Source organism: Melanaphis sacchari, unplaced genomic scaffold (assembly GCF_002803265.2).
Source record: "Melanaphis sacchari strain LSU unplaced genomic scaffold, SCAv2.0 Contig77_pilon_pilon, whole genome shotgun sequence".
NCBI lineage: Eukaryota > Metazoa > Arthropoda > Insecta > Hemiptera > Aphididae > Melanaphis > Melanaphis sacchari.
Genome location: NW_020271547.1, coordinates 830,467 through 853,636, shown reverse-complemented (window position 1 = coordinate 853,636; position 23,170 = coordinate 830,467). Strand labels below are relative to the sequence as shown.

General features: G+C 26.0%; 1 protein-coding gene across 2 annotated transcripts in view; it reads right to left on the bottom strand.

The window, feature by feature from the left end:
- The window catches only part of LOC112601391, a 188,168-nt gene extending 168,196 nt beyond the window's left edge, over window positions 1–19,972 (bottom strand). Inside the window, exons 1-2 of one of the 2 annotated variants that reach the window (XM_025349011.1) lie at window positions 19,672–19,972; window positions 5,781–5,878 (exon numbers count right to left, since the gene is read on the bottom strand). The gene's annotated coding sequence lies outside the window, so the exon portion shown is untranslated. The remainder of the gene's footprint in view (window positions 1–5,780; window positions 5,879–19,671) is intronic. The other variant, XM_025349009.1, reaches the window with a different exon arrangement.
- Window positions 19,973–23,170: the final 3,198 nt, after the last annotated feature.

The following is a 23,170-nucleotide window of genomic DNA, read 5'->3' as shown; positions in this document are numbered from 1 at the left end:
ATTTTAAGTGTAAAGTTGAACGATTGTTTTTGAAATATTCAACTTAAGTACTTACAATAATAAATCCATAATAATGAATTTTGAAAATAAGAGAACTTTAATAATTTTATAATATATAAAAATTATCTGAGTTTTTAGAACAAGTGCTCCAAATAATTAGAGGTAAAATCGTTAACACAATTAACCTACATAATCGCATATTCAACATAATAGCATATAACTATTATTAACTCGATCATATAAATATTCAAACAAGCTTAAATAATTTTTGCAGCTTTTAGTTTATTTTTTATCGTTATTTAACGGGTATAAATGATAATTCAGACCAATATGTAATATATCTGATTTTTAAAATAATCATAAAAACATTATAATAATAATACACTTTACTTTTACATTTTTTATTTATTTGTTCACCTCTAGAGTGGTCAACGATATAAAAAAAATAATTCAACGGTTAAAATGTTTCCCGTTCCAATTATAATACACATGCATAAAAATGCACATAGATTGACATGTAAAATCAATGCGTGTCAACAGACAACAACATATAAAAACTTATAGCGTCAGAAATTATTATATTTAAGTACATGTAAATATTGTAAACACATAAAAAGTCTATATTTTAAATTTTAGTAGCAATGATAAAAAAAATCAAATAAATTGAAAATATTTAACTATACTTTCGTGAACATTATTCGATCGAATTTTAACAATTTAAATGTATACTTCGTTATTATTCTGTTGTTAAATGTTTTACATGAAAAAGTAATATTTTTTTATTATAAGACAATGATTGACTTTTTAGTTTTTAATTAATAAAGTTTATTTCAATTTAAATTTATACAATTTTAAAATTATGTATATTCTATTTTTACTATACTAGTGATTTTTTTAAACTTTTATTATTTCTATTTGGAATTATTTCATAGTTATTAATTATTATCTAAGTTGTCAATTTAATAATCTACTTTAAAGTATATTTATTTGTTTTTTTACACGTAAATATCAAAGCTTGTACAAAAAGTTAATTATTTATAAGCATTTAAAGTTTAGATGAATAAACTGAGAATGGTACTTTAAATTTTCACGGAATACCCCGCGCTCCGCCATTCATCTTATCTACTCGTACTTAAAAACTTTAAATGCTTACAAATAACTAATTATTATTGTTCAATATTTGGTATTTTTCCATCGGAATTCCTGGAAAAATAATTTCATTTTACGAAATATTAAATGAAAAATACACGGATATTTTTTGAAATAAAAACTTAGAGTTAAGTCAACAATAAAAACAAAAATAATTTTAAACCATCAAAATTCCATACAAAAAATCAAAAAAAAATCCTAAGTGTTTCACCATCATGTATAAAATATAAATGCAATAAAAAAAATCTTTACCATCAAATAGACTTCGATTCTATAATTTTTATTGTCCATTATCGCTGCACTTTAAATTTTAAGTTATGTTGCAAAACTTATAAGTTTTATAGTTTTATGCACATATAATATAGGTATATCGTTATATGTTATACTCCAGATTTCATAAGTATTTGTGTGAATCTGTTATTCTATTATTGTCATTAAATTATTAATGTTAAGTATACTTATTCAATCAGATGTAGGATATAAGGATATAATAAGCATGAGATGATTAATCTTTTGAGAAATGGTGTTAAAACACACATTATTGCCTGTTAAGTGTGTGTATTTGAATAAATAATTTATATAAAATAAACAAAATATAATATACAACACAATATGTCAGTAACAGAAAATTATTTAATAACTATTTTAATTGCAAACGTTTCTATTGTAATAATATTATTTATTTTTTTTTTAAATATGAATATTTTATCAAACTATATGACGGATTATGGGTTAAAAATACTTACAATGCTTATATTATAGTTTTATATTACCGACGAAATATTAGCAGGCACCTGCAGCACTACGATAGTAAATCCGAGTATAGGTCACCAGTTAAAACGAATACACGTCGGCCATGTGTGAGGGGTAATTATTATTCTCGTCCGTTCCTTCCTTCCGTTTTCTATGTATTTATAAAGCTCTGTATATAAAAATATATCTGCAGTGTGTTTCATTTTAAAGTTAATGCAAAATATTTTAATTCAGTAACATCGATTAAAATTTGTTTTTTTAGAGGAACTGATAAATTCCAAAACACACATTTTTTAACAATTTTTAAATTCTTAGCCTTAGCTCTTTTAATTGAGCAATGACAACAACAAGGAAAAATAAAGCAAATATTTCCAAGACAAAAATTTACTAAATAAATTAGGAATTATTACAAGGTTAAAAAAACAACAATCAATTTTGAATTTAAACGATTAAATTAACATAAAAAAAATTGTGCATACGCTTAATTAAAGGGCCAAATATTTAAAAATGTGTACTTTAGTATTCTGAAGCTGTTCTTCCAAAAAAACCCATTTCAATGCAAGATCATTGGACACAAATACTCCATGCTATCTCTAAAAGGAAACACCGTATAACACTTATCAACTTATAATATACTGGTATATTAGTAACAAACATCGCAGCCTCAACAACAGGTCTGCATAATCTATTATTACATCTACATCAAATATATAATATAAATAATATATATAAAAATAAACCAAATATAATTTCGTTGTATTTGTCCTTAATGGTCAAAATTGCTTTGAATGTTTTTATAAATCATTCCCGCCACCGTCGCTTTAAAAAAAAAAAAAAAAAATGCCGCATTTTAATTCGATAGAATCTATTAAACTCCGTCCAGGCTCACTATCGCGGAAAAAAATCAAATCGATGCTGCTAACTTTGATTATACCTATAGTATTATATAATTTACCAAATAAACGGCAAAACATCATCGACGATTTTGAACATATTTTCATTTTAATTATTTCACAGAACATTTTATTACATTTACAAGGCACTCCCTTTACCGCTTAACTGTAGTACTGCAGTAGGTAGTAATATTATTGATAATATAATTTTAAAAGCATTTCTTAATCATTTAAAAATCGAATTTCAAATTATAACGGTATAAAATAATAAACATTTTTTTTTTTAATATATAAGATAAATTAATAAGAAACATTAGTAAAAATGATTTCAAACGAAGTATGTTAAGAACAAAAAATAATAATACTTTCATAGAACCAAATTTTCCAAATTACCGAGAAAGTCACTATTCTTCAGTGGTGCACACTAGAGGGTTCTAGGGTAACAGCTGCTACCCCTAAGATTATGGTTTAAAAAAAAATTGAATATAATTTGTAGTTTTAAATGTAATATACTATAAATTTTATAGTTATAATAATTACTTATTAATAAGACCTAGTTAGAAGATGTTAGTTAAAGAGATTTGAGGACAAAGCCCCCGCGTGTTTGTTTTTGAAAGCGATTTGGTAAGTGGTATATTTTCCATTGAACATGCTACCTCTATTTATATTTGAGTGTGCGCCACTGCTATTTTTTAATTAAAGAATTGTCTTGTATAATATACACTCCATACATAACAAACTTTAACCATAATAAGAGCAGTAATCATATAATAATAACATCGTGAGTATAAGACTTTTTTCTAACTTGAAATAAATCCCGAAATCTTCGTTTTTACGACCATCATATTATAATATGCACGTCATCCCCATCGCATATTCGAGATAAGCTTTCGTTTCGTCTTCCACCTGCCATTCTACATGATTGTTGTAAATTGTCAAACGACGTGCGTTTCATATTTTTGACAAATACGCGATGTTTTTTTCCACAGCTTTCTGCGCAAACAGCGTATACCAAGCGTATTATTTTCTAAGGATATTATTTTTATTGCTTTATTATTAAATACATTTTTTTTTTTTTTTTTTTTAACAAACGGTTCAACCCCAAACATTTCACAAAGTTTAAAAAAGAACGCTATATCGTATCCTTAATCGTAAAAAGTTATACCAATATTTTTTCCTTGTTTATACAACCAAACCGTTTAATTATTCCAAACACTTTTTTATGGATTTGAGTAGTAATTTTTTTATAATTTTAAAGCGTGATCTACATTCTCCTTCAACTAAAAAACTTTTAAACCACAAAATTATAGAAATCGGCGGATTTTTAGCATGTTAATACGTTCTGTACCGGTAAATTTTATACTAATTTATGTTTGAATAATGACATTATATGCCTAAATTATTTCGAATATTAGTGGATTAGCTGCAATATTAGACTATTAAAAAATAATATCAATAATATAAGACAACAAAATATTATAAAATGATGATTTTTACTATTACATTTGTCAACACATATCAGTAATAATTTATAACCACTATTTATTGAACAAAAAAATCATAATATAAATATATTGTGTGATATATTTTTAAGACACAAAAAAATGTGTATAATATTATAAATTTTATATTATTACGTAACAAATAACTTAAAAAGTAACTTTTTTTTATAACAATTTAATAAAAACTAAAAAAAAATATTTTATTTTTAATTTCAAAAAGCACATTGCATACATAGTATTTTATCATATAACGCGCATGCTATCACTTTATTATATAAACACATTACACATAGCTATTACATTATACACTATGTGTACTGTAATTACCTACAACATCGAGCAATAAATAAATGATAAAATTTTCATTTTTAATTAATAAATACGTACCTACGTATTATAGACGTATTTAAATAATTTTAAAAAAGTTTTATCGCAATCGTTTTACAATGATGATTATATTATCGCGAATTTATTCCAAGATAATACAATAACTTTTGACTGAGCAAAATCCGTAAAAAAGCGTACAATAATTTTATTCACATGCACGCGAAACGGTCGTTTCCTACTCGTGAAATAAAATCATTTGTACTTTATTCGTAAACATGCAACGAATTATTAGTTTATTACTTATTCGTTATTATCGTAGTGTCATAATATTATAAAATATAAATTATGTTGTATACGTTAATAAATAATTTTGTAATAATATTCTAGGTTAGATTATAATATAGAGGGTGATTCATCTTGGATACTCATCCCCATTATTCTTCAATAATTCAAAATTTGATTTTTGAAATTTTTAAATATACTTAAATTTCTATTTTTTAAACAACAACCTTTTTTTCTAATTTAAATTATTTATCAGATATTTTTATTAAAAACGTCAACGTATCAAAATCAAAATTCGAAAGAATAGTTTTTAAGTTATTTAACTATATGCACTAAGGATAATTAATCTATAATAGTTAGTTTGGAAGATATAGGAACTATAGGCGATGGTTATTTAAAAATTTTAGTGATTTATATAAATCAATAAATATTTATAAATAACAAAAATAATCCAAGTATTAATACCATTATTATCCGATATTGTAACATTTGTATTTATTTTCTATTTTTGTAAAACTGTTTTTAAAGACTTTTATGCTTTATAAACAATTATATAACTGAACCCTACTCGTTAAAATTTTTAATTAGATACATAAAAATGGTCAAAAAAATATCTACTAAATAATTAACAATAAAAAAAAGGTTTATAGTTTTAAAAAGAAAAGTAATATGTACCATAGAACATCTCTTAAGTAATACAATAAATCTCAAGAATTAAAAATATAATCTTTAAATATATTATTGAAAAATTCTAAGAATTTTAATTTAAATGAAAAAAATGGGCATGAGCATGCTTGTCAAATCACCCTGTATAGTATCTGTATATAATATGTGTAGATGACTATGTGTATAATTATATAATATACATAAATACCCATTAACTGCAAAGTTAGGCTCGTATATATGCGCTCAATTACAACGTTTTGTTTGTTGTTGTTGTTGTTCAATGCGCACGCACTCTTCCTGTTACTGCTGTAATGTTATATATAATATTATGTTAATTTTCTAGCAGCAGGTCGACAAAATATAATAATTGTAAATGCTTATTTGTATAAAACAAATAATAATGCGTTTAATTATTTTATTTTTACTTAATAGGCTTTAGTGACTTTACTCTATACTCCGTCGATGACGTACTCAATGAAAGAGATCGGAGTGACTACATAAAACTGAAACTGCTAAATCTAAATATTGGTATGTTATGCATTAGTAAGAAGACAACACATGCATGTATGACGTCCTTTTAAGTGTAGAGGTGTGAACAGAATACAGAGTGAATACTCTATAACGTGTAATGGACAATGAAACGTGGTCTACATATGTCATAAACACAGACATTATGTAGACATTAAAGTATTAAAACAATAATACTAGTACATATATGGAAGTTAAAGAAACTCAGAAATTTCCAAAATCTCAAACTATCAATTTGTCTTGTGTAATTTGGACAATATGGTGGGATGCAGGGGTAGTGCAAGTTTACCCTCCTCCTCACAGGTAATTTTAGTCAATTCTTCAAACCTATGAACTTATTATAAATTCCAAAAACTGACTTCAAAATATCAACATCGGAATACGTTACAATAAAACTGTATAAATATTATAAAATAAACCCATCCAAAAGGACCGTTGGTTTCATCGAGACTAACAATGTATTCAAGACGTCGTTTATGTATAGACGGCACGTGGATAAAATAATATTATTTTATCCCTTGGTTATTATACGTTTACGCACAACGGTATCTCTTTATGTTTCATATAAGAGTTTCGATAAATAAAATATATTTTTTCACATGAAGTATATAAGTGTAATAATACTCACCCATATATTATATATTATGTGTAGGTAAACATATGCGATAAACTTGCATGTAATAATAATAATATATATATATATATATATATATATATGTATATAAATACCCCTCTTCGTTTTATAGAGATCATGTTTAAAGGTGAAGTCACACAGCCATCGCCGAATTTGATTTTTGAAAAAAAATACACACATGCCTTTTAAGTATAGATCCCGTGCAAACAGAGCAAATGAAAAATAAAATAAATCCATTTTTCATGATGTTTTTCGTGTTCAGTCTTCTTCTACTCATTCTTCTCTTTACTCACGCAAAAAACATATACGTTAAACGTGTATTATATATATATATATATTATATACCTAAACTTTGGTATGCGTCGAGCACTACATTGGAGTGCTATTAACATTTATTGCGGGCGATTTTTCTCAAAGGGCATTATTATTATACATACCTATATAGTTGTATATAAATCCCTGTGTGGAATATATTTTTAACATTCGAAGTACACATACGAAAACCTATCCCTTTTTTTAACTTCGTTATTATTGGACTTTATATACAAACTGCGCGTATTACTACATTTAATCGGCGATGGACAAAACCATAACAATGTAGTCTAGTCCTCACCAACATTATTTATTAAAAAAAAGAATATTTTATGGGTTGTACCCGTTTCCACCGAAAGTATACCTTTTTTCTGTCCATCAATGCTCGTTTATACCAAATTATATTTGATATATTGACCATGTTTCATCAAAACATTTTCTAAGTTTTTAAAAGTTGTTATACAGTGAGATGATTATACATGAAAATTATTATTTACATTTTACAATTTTTTCTCATCTATTTAACGTTGTACTCTATATACAATTATTACTCATTAGAATTATATAATTATTTTTACAATATAATCATATGATAATAAAAAATAATATACTGTTTTTTTCAATATTTTATAATATTTAAAATAAACTGAGGTACTGTATAACAAATTGTATTTACATAGGAATTGTTTTGATGGGAATGTGATAACTGATAAATATATCATTTGGAAAAGTGCAAGGTACACGTTTTTGGTGAAAATGGGTAATTGTGGAACAAAAAGTATTAAATAATTAAACAATAATGATTACTTGATATTGTTACTTGGCTGAATACAATATAATATATATGGTAAAAAGAAATTTAAAAAGTAAATAACAATAGTCATCTACATTTATATAATATGTCTCTATACAGTCTATACACAATCTGTGCTTGCCACGTTTTATCGATATTGTTAAGGGACAGAACCCTTATTTAGAGTTATTAAAATATCACTACATTCAAAATCTAAAAATTGGCCTACAACAGACAATAAGTATACCTATGTGGCAAAATGTATTAACTAATCAGCTGTATGTATCGTTTATCGCACGTAAAGAAAACGACTTCGGAAAATAAAAATATCTTCATCTCGCCCAATTACCGAAGTGTATGCATATAAGTTCATAAGATGAAATTATTTCAGCAAGACCGAAATTTATTTATTTAAAGTGAACAAATATAATAAACAGGTCTATGACTTCATAATATCATATTATAGTATGTACTGTGTTCTCATTTAGTATGATGGCAAAAACTACCAAAATTGAGAAAAAATAAAACATTTTACTTACTTTTTCATTACACGATATATTTTTCGTAAGTTTAAAAAAAATTAACGGTGATTTTTCTGACTAAAAGAAACTCACTGTAAAAGTAAAATTCCTAGATTCTAAGGTTCATACCTTACACCAATAAAATATCGACGATCTAGTCTAAATGGTTCTTAGAATAACAATTCAATCTTCGATTTTTCCGAATAACGCCAAAAGATAGGTTAAATTTCATTAAACGTGTAAAGAAAAATTATAGACAACCATACCTCGACATTTTTGGAAGAAACACAATCAAGTACAACATCTATGAAATAATATAATTTAATTTACTATATTTTTCCCCAGTTCCGAAAATATAACAATTTATTACTATCCATTTTTTTTTTTTCATAAGAATTCCGCTTTGCTTGTTACAGCTCACGTCTTACTATATATTAAACCTATTTAAACAACTATATAATTTTTTATTGGACATTTTCGTATTAAAATATTTATCTATGCTATTTACTTTTCATTTCAAGAAAATTGCGGAAAACATCCTAAATTTACTTGGTCGCTATACTACATATTATAATAAGTATCTATACATTTATATTTCAAGATTCAGTTTTTTTCATTAAAAATATAACTTAAACTTTAGACGATACACAAAATAAAATATATAAAATAAATATGACGTGATTCAGTATAATATTAAATATACTATAGCTTTTAAAACGATGGTGGATGATTTGATTCAGGAAAAGGAAAGATATCTTACAATTATGAAAGTGTTAAAATAGCTTAATAATTATTTTAGATGGAATTTTGTAAAGTGGTTTTTTGCAAGCTCGTTGGTTGTTTGATAATTATGTAATACAATACAATCTATATTCTATAGAAATTTAGTATATATAATTTTGATAAAAAAAATATAGTGGATAGTTCCCCCGCAGCTTTCTATTAATTTCCCCAGGAATATCGTGCGCGTATATAATATTAATAACGTTAATTAATTAATTTAAGAAAAATGAATTATTATTATTATTATTATTATATCGACTATGATGTATATATTTTAATGAGAGTAATAATTCATTGTACTTCCCTACTATATATGTATAATCATACATACGCGTACACACCCATTACCGCAATATGTACGTAACTACGAAAATATCATAAAAAGCCAATTTATAAACATATTATAATTATATTTATCTTAACGCCATTCAAATAAATAATTTAAATAAGATATATCTGTAACGCCTACACTAATGATATAACATAATATAGTTTATTAATTTAAAATATTATACATAATATTTTATTCGCGCAATTAAGACGGTTACTCCTAGTTATTTACACAGCGAGCGTATTACAAATCTGATGTGACAAAAACAGTGGGATTGAGTAAGAACTGACAAAATACCCACTACCTTTGTTACACAAAATTCTGAAGACGTCTTATCTATATTCCAAGAACAACAAACCTATAACACAAATTTTAGCCAAATTTTAACAATACGAAAAAATAATTTTATTTCATAATTTAATTTTGCATTTCACGAAAAAAAAAATAGTAAAACTAATTTTTTGTTATTCTTAAAAAATAAAGGTATCGATTATAAAAGTTTTGAACTATACTGCTTCTAAACATAATATTTTATACTTAAAAAAATTAACTCCTTATATATTCCTAAATAAACTTAATATTTGTGTACATATATATACATATTATATGAAAGTTTATTTTCCACAGCAAATTATTTCAAATCAAAAGCAGAAGAATAATACATCATTTTATGAAGCTAATATTATTTCTGTTTCATTAAAACATTAAAAAATGCAAAACTGATATTAAAAAAAAAAGTAAGTACATTTATTTAAAATTCCCATTATCTTGAGAAAAAACGTGAATTTTTTGAAACTTTATTATTATTCAGCTCAAAAAAAGTTCGCTGCTCGTGCTATATACCTAAAATTACGAGTATACTACTTCTATACCTACATGCTGTGAAATGAGCTCGTACGCTATATGTTGTCACAATTTTGAAAATTCTGAAAAAAAGTTCAACTCTAAAATAAACAGTGTATATCGTGTATATTGCGTATATATACGCATGTGTGTGTGTGTGTGTATGCTCACACACTTTTATTTTTTTTTTTTTTTTTTTTTTTTTTGGGGCAATTTAAAATTTATATAAAAAAAAAAAAAAAAAATATATTGTGTAAGTTTTAAAAATAAGAATATTTTTTTTTTTTGTGCATGTTTTATTTTGTTTATTACGTGATTTTATTTATTTTTTACGACTGCCAACGACCTCTGTGAAAAAAAATAAATTAGTAGCAATTATTACGACATATATTATATTATGCTAGTACAACATAGAGTATGTACATATTCGTATAATGAGAAAAACAAAATCGTGACTTGGTAGAAATTTAATATAAAATTCGTTTTATTGTTAACGTTCAAAGCGCATTGCGTGCGACAAAAAAAAAAGAGGAAAAAACTCATCGGAAACTCGTGGAATGAATTTTTGTTCCGTTTCGTTTTATATTCTCTTATAATATTCGTGGCTGAAAATCACAAAATTTTATTCACCATGCATGCTATCGCATAATGTTTACTCCGCGATTATTTTTTGACAACAGTTGTAATGTAAGTATATAACGATAATTTAAAAATCAATAACACTTGGACCATCTGCCATCATGTTGTATGATAACTGTAATACACTATTATATACGGGGTGATTCATTTTTTTTACATTTTTAATTTTTTGAATAACAAAAGTACATTTATAATTCCATTTTCTTCTGGGAATGCAAAAAACAGAATTTATATCTAACTAGTACTTGAATAATTGTTCTAATCAAGCCCTAACCTACAGTCTATCATAAATTTATATAATCTTTAGAAATTCGACTTTTTATGCATCGGAATTTTCAAAAATATTCTACTACGGAATATCAAATAAAAATGTATATTTCTATCAAAAGACGATACGAAGATTATAATGATAAAAAATATAACATTGTGTAAAAAATTATTTTCCAAAAACTTAAATGCTTTTTAAGATGACGAACGTTATTACTATTGAAAGAATAGCCCTATACAAAAATATAAATTAAGCAAACAAATTAAAATATTTGGAATTTATTACAAGGTTTTTGCAATAAATATTTTAAACCACATTATGACGTCCTTTTTCTTCGTTTATTCACCATTCGATTTCTTGGAATAATATTATTTATTATATACTTCTTATAATCTCAACCAATTATATACTATTCATCCAACATTTTTATATTGTATCGTCTGTAGAGTATACTGTATACTGTTTCAGAAAAAGTTCAGATAATATCAGTAATTTATGAGATTTACTTAGAGATTCCTAATTCGTGAATACATATCTATGAATGAACACTGACAGGGCGATCTAAGGTAATTGAACATTGGCCAGCTTTTAAGGAATGGTGGATAGAAAAGTAGTAATTTAGTATTACCTAGTATTTTTGTATTTATTACAACAGGTTATAAAAAATATGACAGTAAATGTCTCTATTGAGGTTTGATCAGGTGGGCGAGAGGGTGTATAGTATGTATTAAACTTACCTATAAATAATTTCAAATTTGCCTTACTAATTTTTTATTCATATTAGTTTATTTTCAATTCTGTTCATGAAAGTTATTCGTGGTAAACACAAAATCTGGCTAATATAATAATCCAATGAGTAATGATTTCTAAATACAGCGTAACGTAGACCGATGAGACTACGAAAACAGCTGGCTATGCTATTTGATTGATGGTGAGAAACCCCGAATAAAAACCATTTGTCGTAAATTGATGTGGCGAAAAGAAAAAATATAAAGCAAGTAATAAATTTCAATAAAAAAAAAAAAAAAACCGTTTACTTTAAAAAAAATTTAAAAGTCAAAACAAATACACACAACCATTGATAGCTATCCCGGAGACAAAATATTATATGCATCGCGTTACGCCTTTTTAGATTCTATCAACAGTTAAAACTTATCAGTTATCAGAACGTGATTAAAATTGCAGTTAACTTAATTTTATCTCATTAAGTTTTATAGATTATTTAATATCCTATAAAGTTATGAAAAAGTAAAAATTTTGAATTGAAAAAAAATGTCCAATTTCTTGGTTTATCACATCCGCGATGGTCAACATATAATATTACAACTGCAGTAAGAACAATAGGTGTTTAATATTATTTTTTAAGGGATGAATGTATTTTAATTATTTTTTGATACATTTTAACTTACATAGGTAGTCCTTATTTTCTGTACGCATCACAATTTTTTAGATTTGGACAAAATACGGAACTATCGATCTTAAATATAATACATACCTAAGTGGATAAGTACATTGCTGATCCTGACTAATATATTTAAATATGATACATATATTTACGTTGGAAGAGTATGTACGTGAAGTTACAATAATTATACGGTGATGTGCATTGTTATATTAGCAATATAATTACCACTTAAAAATATTTAGGAGGTCTTATTATTTAATAAGTTCTACTGTATTAAATCAATACGCAACCTAAAGTGTAAATACAATATGTTCAATAATTGCCAAGAGTTGTGCGATTTATATTTAATTCCAAGTAGTTACCTACCTATCCGAATAATTACAAATCTACTTTTTCGTTTTTGTTTTATAATAAATAAGTAGTTAGTTTTTGAACAGTTAAATTTATTGATTGTACAATGTTCGTACCCATTAATATTATAAAGTTCTATTCAACAGTATTTCTCAACCTTTGTAATATGGTGAAAGTTGCGTAGTTATGAGGAAGGGTAGATCCACCAGAACTTTTTTTTTTTTATCTTATTTATCCAATTGACTTGTACTCAATATATGATTATAAAATTACCCATATTATGTTATAATCACGAATATAATATGCAATATAAGGCTATGGGAGCATGGTTATAAGCCGCCCATTTCATGTTTATCCAATAAATTATATATCTTTCCCCCCTAGAACAAATTCGCATAACTACGCCACTTAATGGTGAAACACTATTAAAATATTTCATACTCTGCCGCACAATAATAAATTTAAGAATAAATAGTAATATTTAACTTTAATTGATGATAATATATAATTAAAAAACCTAAAAAATGTCGATAACAGATAACTTATTTATAATCATCATAGACATTTTATCAAATATCTATACATTTTTGTTAATCGTTTCAAATAATTTTGTATATTTTGTGTCATTTATGTCATTTCATATAGTTCACGACACATTTGAGCTATCTGACGACACACTGAAGGTTGAGAAACACTACTATATAAGACCATTAAAGAGTATTTGGGGAACATAAAACCTACTCAATACATCAATTTTTTGAAACCATCGATATTGATACCAAAATTTAAAATTAGTTAATTTAAAATCACATATAAATAAAAAAAAAAAAAAAACGTAATTACCTCGAATAAGCAAACCATACTAACAAACAACGTAAACAAGAATAAATGCAGGCTAAGTTAACCTAACCTAATCTAAGCTGCAATAATCGAACGGATTTTTTTTTTCTTAAAAATTACAGTAAAAATTCTGTTTATCGAATTTTTAGACTAACACATATGTTTTATGACAATCGCTCATAAACTTGCATGTAAGTATTAATTAATGTCTATGGTCTACTGATATTGTTTGAATTATAATAACATTCATAAATTTAAACGAGAGAAAAAAACAATTAACACAGTACACGGGTAATACCAGAATTCAATAAAAAAAAAATGTTTAAAATACTAAATAAATACGGTACCTAACCGGAGAACGTTTAAGATTTAATTAAGGAAAAACAAAGACCTCATTTTAAGTTTATAGGTACTTGATTTACAGTTATATTTCTTCCTTGAAAAACGCTCTTTTGATATATTTAAGATCGTAATATGATAATATTGTGTACACAAGCATACTCGCACACCTGAATCGGATATTACGAGTATGTAAATGTATTTATTTTCCTTACTCTTCGTGCAAGAACTATATTGAATTTCGTAAGCCAACATCGAATTTAACAATGGATGATTTAAGTCTTATTCAATTCAAATATAAAAATACCAGATTTCCGAGCAGTACATATGGTTTTTTTTTAGTTTCGGTGCTTCACTAGCCACATATTTAATGTATAATTCAATACACAATATCGTATAAGTAACATATACTTCGTGAATAGCATACATAGGTATTAGGTAGATACATAAAAATTTGATACGTTGGTTTGAACGGGCGATATACATGTGTTTTTTTACCCCTTCCACACACCCCTCTAAAAAAAACTCACAAAATCTCTTCTATGTTAAACTTTATATCATAATGTTTACGGATAAACAGTTTTGTTCACAAGTCGTCTAAAGCGTACAATAATATAACGTAGTATGCAACAGTATACATGTATACAGAGTAATTCACCAAGCATGCACACTTCTGTTTTTTCATTTGTTAATAAATGTATTCAGATCTTAATCTTTAGAATTTTTAATTACATTTCAAGACCATATTTTCAAATTGTTAAGAGTTTTGTAATACTTAAAAAAATGACCTGTGAATATATAAACTTTCGATTTTCAAATGACGACTTGTCTACTCTACTTTATTTAAGAAATAATTGTTCTATAAATGTTGACGTTCCTAATTCAAAATACGAACGAATAGTTTTTTAGATATTTAAATGTTTATACTATAAAAATAATAATCTTTCAAAATAGTTTTACAGCAATATAAAATTGATAACTAATCAAATTTAGTATTTATTATACATGGACTATTTTTATAAATTAAAAATAATATTTATATATTTATATTATCACAGCCAATAGCTCTCATATTTTCCAAATCTATTATCCTTGATAAACAAAATTAAATAAATCAACAACTATTTATTTTAATTTTAATTTTGATGCGTCAATATTTGCAGAAAAATTATTCAAAAATAATTCACAAATAAAAGGGAAGTTTTCATTTGAAAAATTAAAGTTTATATTTGTACAGGTCACTCTATGTAGGATAAAAAAATATTAAGAATTTTAAAATATGATTTTTAAGTATACTTTAAAATTTTAACAATCAAATTTTATTTTAAACAACTACATTATTGTAGGTTAAAATGGAGGTGAATAAACTTGGTGAATCATTTTGTATATTAAGAAATAATAATAAATTATACCTTATAGAATTATATTTTAAATTTATTCATTTTACCATTTTTTTTTTTTTTTTTTGATATTTTAAACTTCAACTACAGTGTAACAGTGTAAGTATAACTATTCAATTACTATTTACATTTTTAACATACATTTTTCTTTAGTTATCTTATATTCTTATGACAGAATAATATAGTACATTACAAATAAGTGACAGTGAGATCAGATTCGTGTAGATGATGATATAATAGTACTGAGGAGATGTGATTTTTAACAGAAAAAGCGATGTTCAAAGAATTTCTGTATAATTTCTCTTATCGTTTCCTAGTACTCTGACTCACAGATAACTGTTAGATTTACTTAAAATATATTATATAGCGTAATAAATTTGCTAGTTAAAACAAAAATAAATATATAATTAATATCTCAAACAATTTTTGAAAAAATAATGACTGAATATTTTGATAGCTCAAAGAAATTTAAAAAATTAATATTAAGAAACAACTGAATATTATTTTTAAAATTTTTCATCATCTGATTTATCATCTCTTTCGTTATGAACATTAAATTTTAAGTTAAATATACATTTCGAGTCTAATGAAATTATATTACCTATGTTATACTACACGCTACAACATATATATAAAGAAGCAAACAGACACTGAGAAAAATACTACAAGCTATCCTCCAAAACAGTTATTAACATTTATATAGTTATCTTTATCTTGCTTTTCTCGCTAACTTAGACTCGAGGGATGATTTTACGTAAATAAAATGTAACGCTATTATGGCTATTTTCAATCTAAAAAAAAAAAAAAAAAAAACTTAAACAAACGTTTACTTTATATTTTAATGCTTCAGAAGTTTGAAATATCCTTAAGCGTAAAAATTGATTTCCTTACACTGAAATATTTATTAAATTTTATTTAAAATCGATAATGCTATTTAATCGTTATAGACTTTGATGAATAATGAAAAGTAATTTGTTTACATTTCGTAATTAAACAATATAAACAGTGAGTAAATGTTAATAAATGATTTAATTTATTTCAGAAATGAAATATTTTTTTTTCATATTATATACTTTCATTTTGCTTAGACTTAAACCAAAAAGATGGAAGAATACAACGTTCAAAGTAAATAGGTTAAATAATTATATATTGATTATATATAATGTAGATACATATTTAAGTTAAGTTCTCGCCAGTTGAAATATCTTGTAAAATATATTAGTTTATAAATATTTGTTTCGTATAGATAATTGTTCAGAAGAACCATTAAAACAACTTGAGTAAATATACAATTGTAAATTTTATGTTTTAAAATATGATAATGGTATTAAATAGTTTATTAAAAAAAAGTTTTTTTTATGGTTGTGTTTCGCTTCAAAACATAATACTCGTATTGTACTTAAACACTTAATATGTATACTCAAAGTATAATACTATAATATACTTGTAAGTAAAGCTACGATTCTTTATTATATTTCAAAATTAACTAAATTTGTATGCATTGTCGCGGTAAGAAACAATAAAATTATGGTCTTAAAATTTGCATTAAAGTCTGAAGGCGTTTTCTAAATAGATAAAATTCAGTACGAAATAAATTCTTATTTTATAAGATTCTGTTCATGACTGCTTTATTTTGAGTGTTCCGTTTTAAAAATAAACAGATGTAAGCAACAATAAAAACCTAAAAAAAAAATCTACAATTCCGTAAATAATTTATTATTTTCTCACTACTCTTAAAAAGTAATGGTTATTTTTTTTAAAACACTTTATTACAGAATATTTTACTATAATTTTAATATAATATTAGTTTTTTTATTTCAAAACTCAGTTCGTTCATGATATAATATAAACATTAAATGTGTGCACATGTGAAAATTTAAACCAATCATAATAGTATTTAATATTAATAAAATAAAGTCGTATGAATTTAAATACTCAAGTATATACCAACAATTTTATATGTAATTCTATACTCTTAGCTTTATTTCAGTATTAAAACAACCTGTTGTATTATCGTTAGAATTAGCGTTTCTATACTTACTAAACGTCTCATATGAATAAATACACAAATGCAATATTAATATCGTTTTTACATTGGTTTTTAACTTTCAAGATGAGTGTATGCATTTATAATCGTTACCTATAGCCAATACCAACATATGTATAAATAATATCTCTACATCTCCATAATATTATATGCTGTTATTTCTGAAACTGTAAAAGTAGAATGAATAAAATGCTCATAGACCCTTGAGTAAAGTAATAAAGAGTTGAAAAGCTAATTTGGAAATATACATACATGGTATTTAAAAAATACTTATAGTTTATTTCAGTGATACAATATCATTCAATTAACTCCTTAATTAATGAATCAACTATAAAATATAATAATAATTTTTAAAAAAATCATATGTCCATACTCCATATACATCTAACTATCTAAGGTTTTAAAATTAAATGTCATAAAACTCGATATTTATAACATAATGTTCGACTGTTCATCTAGTAAAATATTTATATTGTTAACTTGATTTCGTTTCTCTAGAATTTCATAAAATGTATAGATAAATTTAATTTTATATCAATATCAGTAAGTTATATTGTGTACCATATAGTCATTTATCAATAGGATTACTCTTTATTATAAAATACGTTTTTAAAAAATGTTACCAATGATATATTTTATCTCTATAAAGTAGACGATTTTGTTTTAGTTATTTAAATTTTAAACCCATAAGTACTTGTTGTGCACTTTATACAGGGCTATACTGAGCCTTAGGTCTAACTGTGTCTACACCTCATCACCATAATATTATATGCACTGTATTGTAGTATGTGTCCTCCATTACAAAGGCTCTGCGATCTTTATTCTACACTCGAACAACGGTTCTCATAGCTAGTGCTTATTCAGGTGTAACACTAATAGCATTTATTATACAATATTTTCTAAAAATTATATTTAAAAAAAAATCGAATTCAAGACTTATTTAATTTCATTAATGTTGTATTTCATAGTCAAAATATACTTCAAAACTATGTCCTTTTTTACTCAGACTATATAGCCATATAATAGGTAAAGTTGATTCAAATAGTTTTCACGTGTTCCATGCGAACCCATATCATGTCAATAACGATAAAATATAGTTTTATAAAATCACGTGTAGGTATTTCAAAGATACCAGGCAACAGCGCATGTCTCTACATTTTTTCGCGCCCAATAATCCCTTTGAAATAGTCGACCGCATTAAAATACTATGTATCTACAAGACGCATTGTACCAGATGAGTTAAACTTGCAACAAATGAAAAATCATAAATAAAAAAATACTTCATTTAATAAAACGCTTTATAATAGCAAAATATGATTTTAACTTTCAAGACTAAATTACCTCAACTCTTAGCAAAAACATTTGCCACTAGTGCTAGAAAATAGCATAATATTGTAATAAAAAATATATTTAGATATTAACATTAAAATACCACTTACCTAATTAGCCCAAAACAAAAAGAAACTATTTCCAAGGCGATTAGTAAGTATAGTGGTGATGATAATATCAAAAGCATTATCTGTGAAATGCAAGGGCGTGCATTCCGCTAGATGATCTTTATATTTTACAGACCTTTATATTGAAATTGATAAGCGCAATTTTAACTCGTGAAAATAACGTATTTCAAAAAATGCTAATGATTAAAGTGATAACTTTTAAATTTAAATTCTCCTATTAGCTGAAGATATATTTACTGAACATATTTTTAAGTATGTATTTTAATGTAACAGTCTTTAATACAAAGTATCTTCCAAATTCCCTTTTGTTTCATCATTTTAAATTGAAAAAATAATAATCTATTTGCATTGTGTGTATACATTTGCACCTACCTTTTATTAAAGAAAAAATAATCAATTATTAAAATTTTCTTATGTTTAGTTATGATTTTTAAATCTCAAAATATTTATCTATTGCGGGCGATTTTGATCATGGTTGACTTGGTAATTTCTTTTTTACATTCCACAAAAAACTATTAAACGACGCTCCTGATTATAATATTAAATGTTCATAATATTTTTAATATATTATGTTTGTAGAATTGGGGAGGGTAGTAGAAATCACTTACCTTACAAAGCAGTATCCGGATATTCGACAATGAGTTTGATAACGATACGTCATCCGCGGGTCGAAAGTAGTATAAAGACTGTTGCAGTAGTTTTACACAAGGTGAGTGTTTTCCAATTTTGATGGACAAAAAACCACGCACAGTACAATATTAATGTATATTTACGACACTACCATGGCGGAGATGGTGATGATAATGTACCGATATATTATATAAAATCTTAAATCGTGTGCTATATTAAAACAAATGACGTATTTACGTATGTCGAGTAGGTCGTGACAGACCCCGACCGTGCTGTATGACCACGTTAGACGAACTGCTCGTGCCGCTGCTTTCGGCCGAATTTGAAGTCGTTACCGAAGCCACAGCCGCCACTGGTTACCGGTGGCGTGCCGAGCGCACGCAACGCTCTGTGCTTTCCTCGGATAAGTACATTTTATAATAATGTACCAAATGTCTATAAATGCATATACTATCGTCTAGCCGAAGACAAAATAATTTTTATGTCAATACTTTTGTAATAGATCACTCAGAATTTAAAATCCTTCTCGACTTTAAATCGCTTTCGATTTGTCTTTCCGATAGATGATTATCAGTATTTATTATTAAACTAAGATCAAATTATAAGCATTTTTTCGATGATTAATTCCTGTAACCAATCAGTTATCAAACCATAGCATCCAAAATAAAAGATAATTTAATGGAAAATGCAGTACCTATTATAATCAAATAATAGACTAATTCCACAACCGTCAAAAAACGATCGCAAAATGTAAAAGTCGTTACATTACCCGATACCAAACCGGATGTGCATCATAGCACACACGACATATATTTCAATATAATCGATCAAATTTTATGCAACGATAGTTATCGAATTGTAGAAAAACGTATTTAAAATATAATGATTTTACTAAAATTTGAAAAAATTATTTTATTTTATTATTTTGATCAGTGTAAGAAATTAAATTTTTCTAACTCTGCAATAATGTTTGATAAGTAACAATTAGTTTTGGAAGTTAAAAACTATTTGTGCATTAAAAATTTGATATAAAATAATATAGCAATAGAGTATGAATAGTATGACATCTCACGCGCATATAGACCTCAGGTTAAGTATGAAGTATTATTGCGGATAGAATTTTTTAAGGGTCGCCAACCCAAAGCGAGGTTGTAAAACCAGAGCTTACAGAATTTTTTAATAATACCAAAACTCATTTCACAAGAAGGTACAAATAGAAAATTGAGTATATTAAATAAAAACAGGTAAATTATCACCGAAAAAGTTTGGATGGGCGTATAGGGCCAAAAAAAAAATAAAATACCTTGAGGGACAATAGTACCGACGACGATACAAAAACCGTCTTGCGTCTGATGAATTAAGTATCATAAACATAAGTTTATTGGCATTCATTGGTTTCTCTAGCGGTTACCGAGACATGGACCTCGGTTACAGGGAATATTGACAATAATAATAAGAATAGTAATATATATTTATACGTAAATAAAACGATTACCCAATGGTGAAAATCATTAAGAATAATTATGAATAATGATGCATTTCATAATACATAATACGTTACCGTACATTCAAGCATTTATTCCACATATCGCCCGAGGATGCAACGACAGGTCCTGCTGCTAACTCCCACATCATGATAAGGTCGCGCATGAAAAAATAATGATCTTTGTGTCGTATAATTTTATTTATTCACCAACGACGCGAAAAAGTCGGCGGATAACGGAGACATTGCAGAGGGAAGAAAATAAATATATCATTATGATAATGAGCTGACTGATATTGCAATTATTGACTGAACGGTGTCGGGCGTCTAACCCGGATTATACGAAAAGAAGGGAGAGGCGTGTATGTGTATGCTAGAGCTCTGCGTGGTCCGGTCTGAACCTCACCGTGATCTCGTCAAAATCGATCTTTTTACATTAAGCCCCATAGAAATCTGGTCCAATTCGATCTGATTTCCAATATCAACGGTTTTTTTTTTCCGTAAGTAATATATACATTGATCCGGTTCAGATCGATCCGAGATTTAAAAGTATTAAATCGATCCTTTTTCTGTATACTTTTTTAGAATCACAGTCTGATCCGATCATTCCGATCCGGTCTGGTTTTATTTAATCAATGTTGGTGTAACTAGAATTTTATACGCGAAAAAAAGAGATTATGTATTTTTAAATTGGGTAATTACAATTTTTAATAGGTACATAAATTTAAATAAACGAAATAGGGAATTCCACGCCGTGTATTCAATACTATTCAGTGCCGATCACTGCCGTCAATTCTTATAAAACATATCTATACCTATATTACTTTTATATGATACGATTACGAAATATAAATGCAATAGGTAACTAAAATATATTGATATAATTCTTAAAGTATTTTAATAAAACCAGTAGGTAGGTAAATAATAGCACAGAACGTGAAATTATTATGCTTTCATCTATTTTGTGCTACTGGTCTAGGTACATCTATATCAGTGGTTCCCAACCTTATTTATTCTACGCCCCCTTTATAGATTTTCAAAAATCTTACACCCCCCCTCCACACCTATAAATTGAAAAAATTATAATTTTTTTGTTTACTTTACATTTTACAAATAAACTATATAATATTCGGAAAGACTACTTTTTTATTGATGATAGTAATTATAAAATATAAATAATTGTAAATAATATAATGTTATAGTGGAATTATAAATTGACGTGAGTAATTATTATAATAAATTAGTAAAAAATATAAATAATAGAATGTATAATAAAATTAAAATTTTACTTTGTGATGACTGCTTGCGCCTCCCCAGCGATGTGTAACGCCCCCCAAGGGGGGGCGCCCCCCAGGTTGGGAACCACTGATCTATATTATAATATTATGTCATCATTGGTTATTTCTCAGAACCGTCGCGCCGTCAACGTTGACCAAAAATAACATTATAGTACATCGTCATCAAGGAAATTGTACCGTCTATAGCGTCTTGGTGTCTACTATCTAACATGGTATTATTATACAATATTTATAGTAAATTATAAAATGAAGTATGAAACCATGAACACGATAATAAGAATATGAACCTTTCAGTTTTCCATATTAATTATTAATGTGTATTTACAATTTGTATTTAACGTGTGACTGTGTACTTGATTACTACTACTACTGCAGAGTCGGTAGGAGAATTTAAAGGTGTTAATTATTATGTGCATATATTATGTTTATATCAATATTAACATATGAGTTAAAATTTATTAAAAACAGGTATGCCGTATGCGATAAAACATTGAGAAGTAACAGAAAGTAATTAAGTTTTATTTTTTTTATATTATTTATTGAAATTTTAACTATAAAATTATTATATCCTGAAAGTTCTAATTAGTATACTTTTTTACTGTATTTGTCAAGTTATACAATTTTTTTTTCGGTTTGAACTTAAAATTATATGTATTTATATATAATTAAGCCCTGCAGTCCAGTCTGATCCATTCC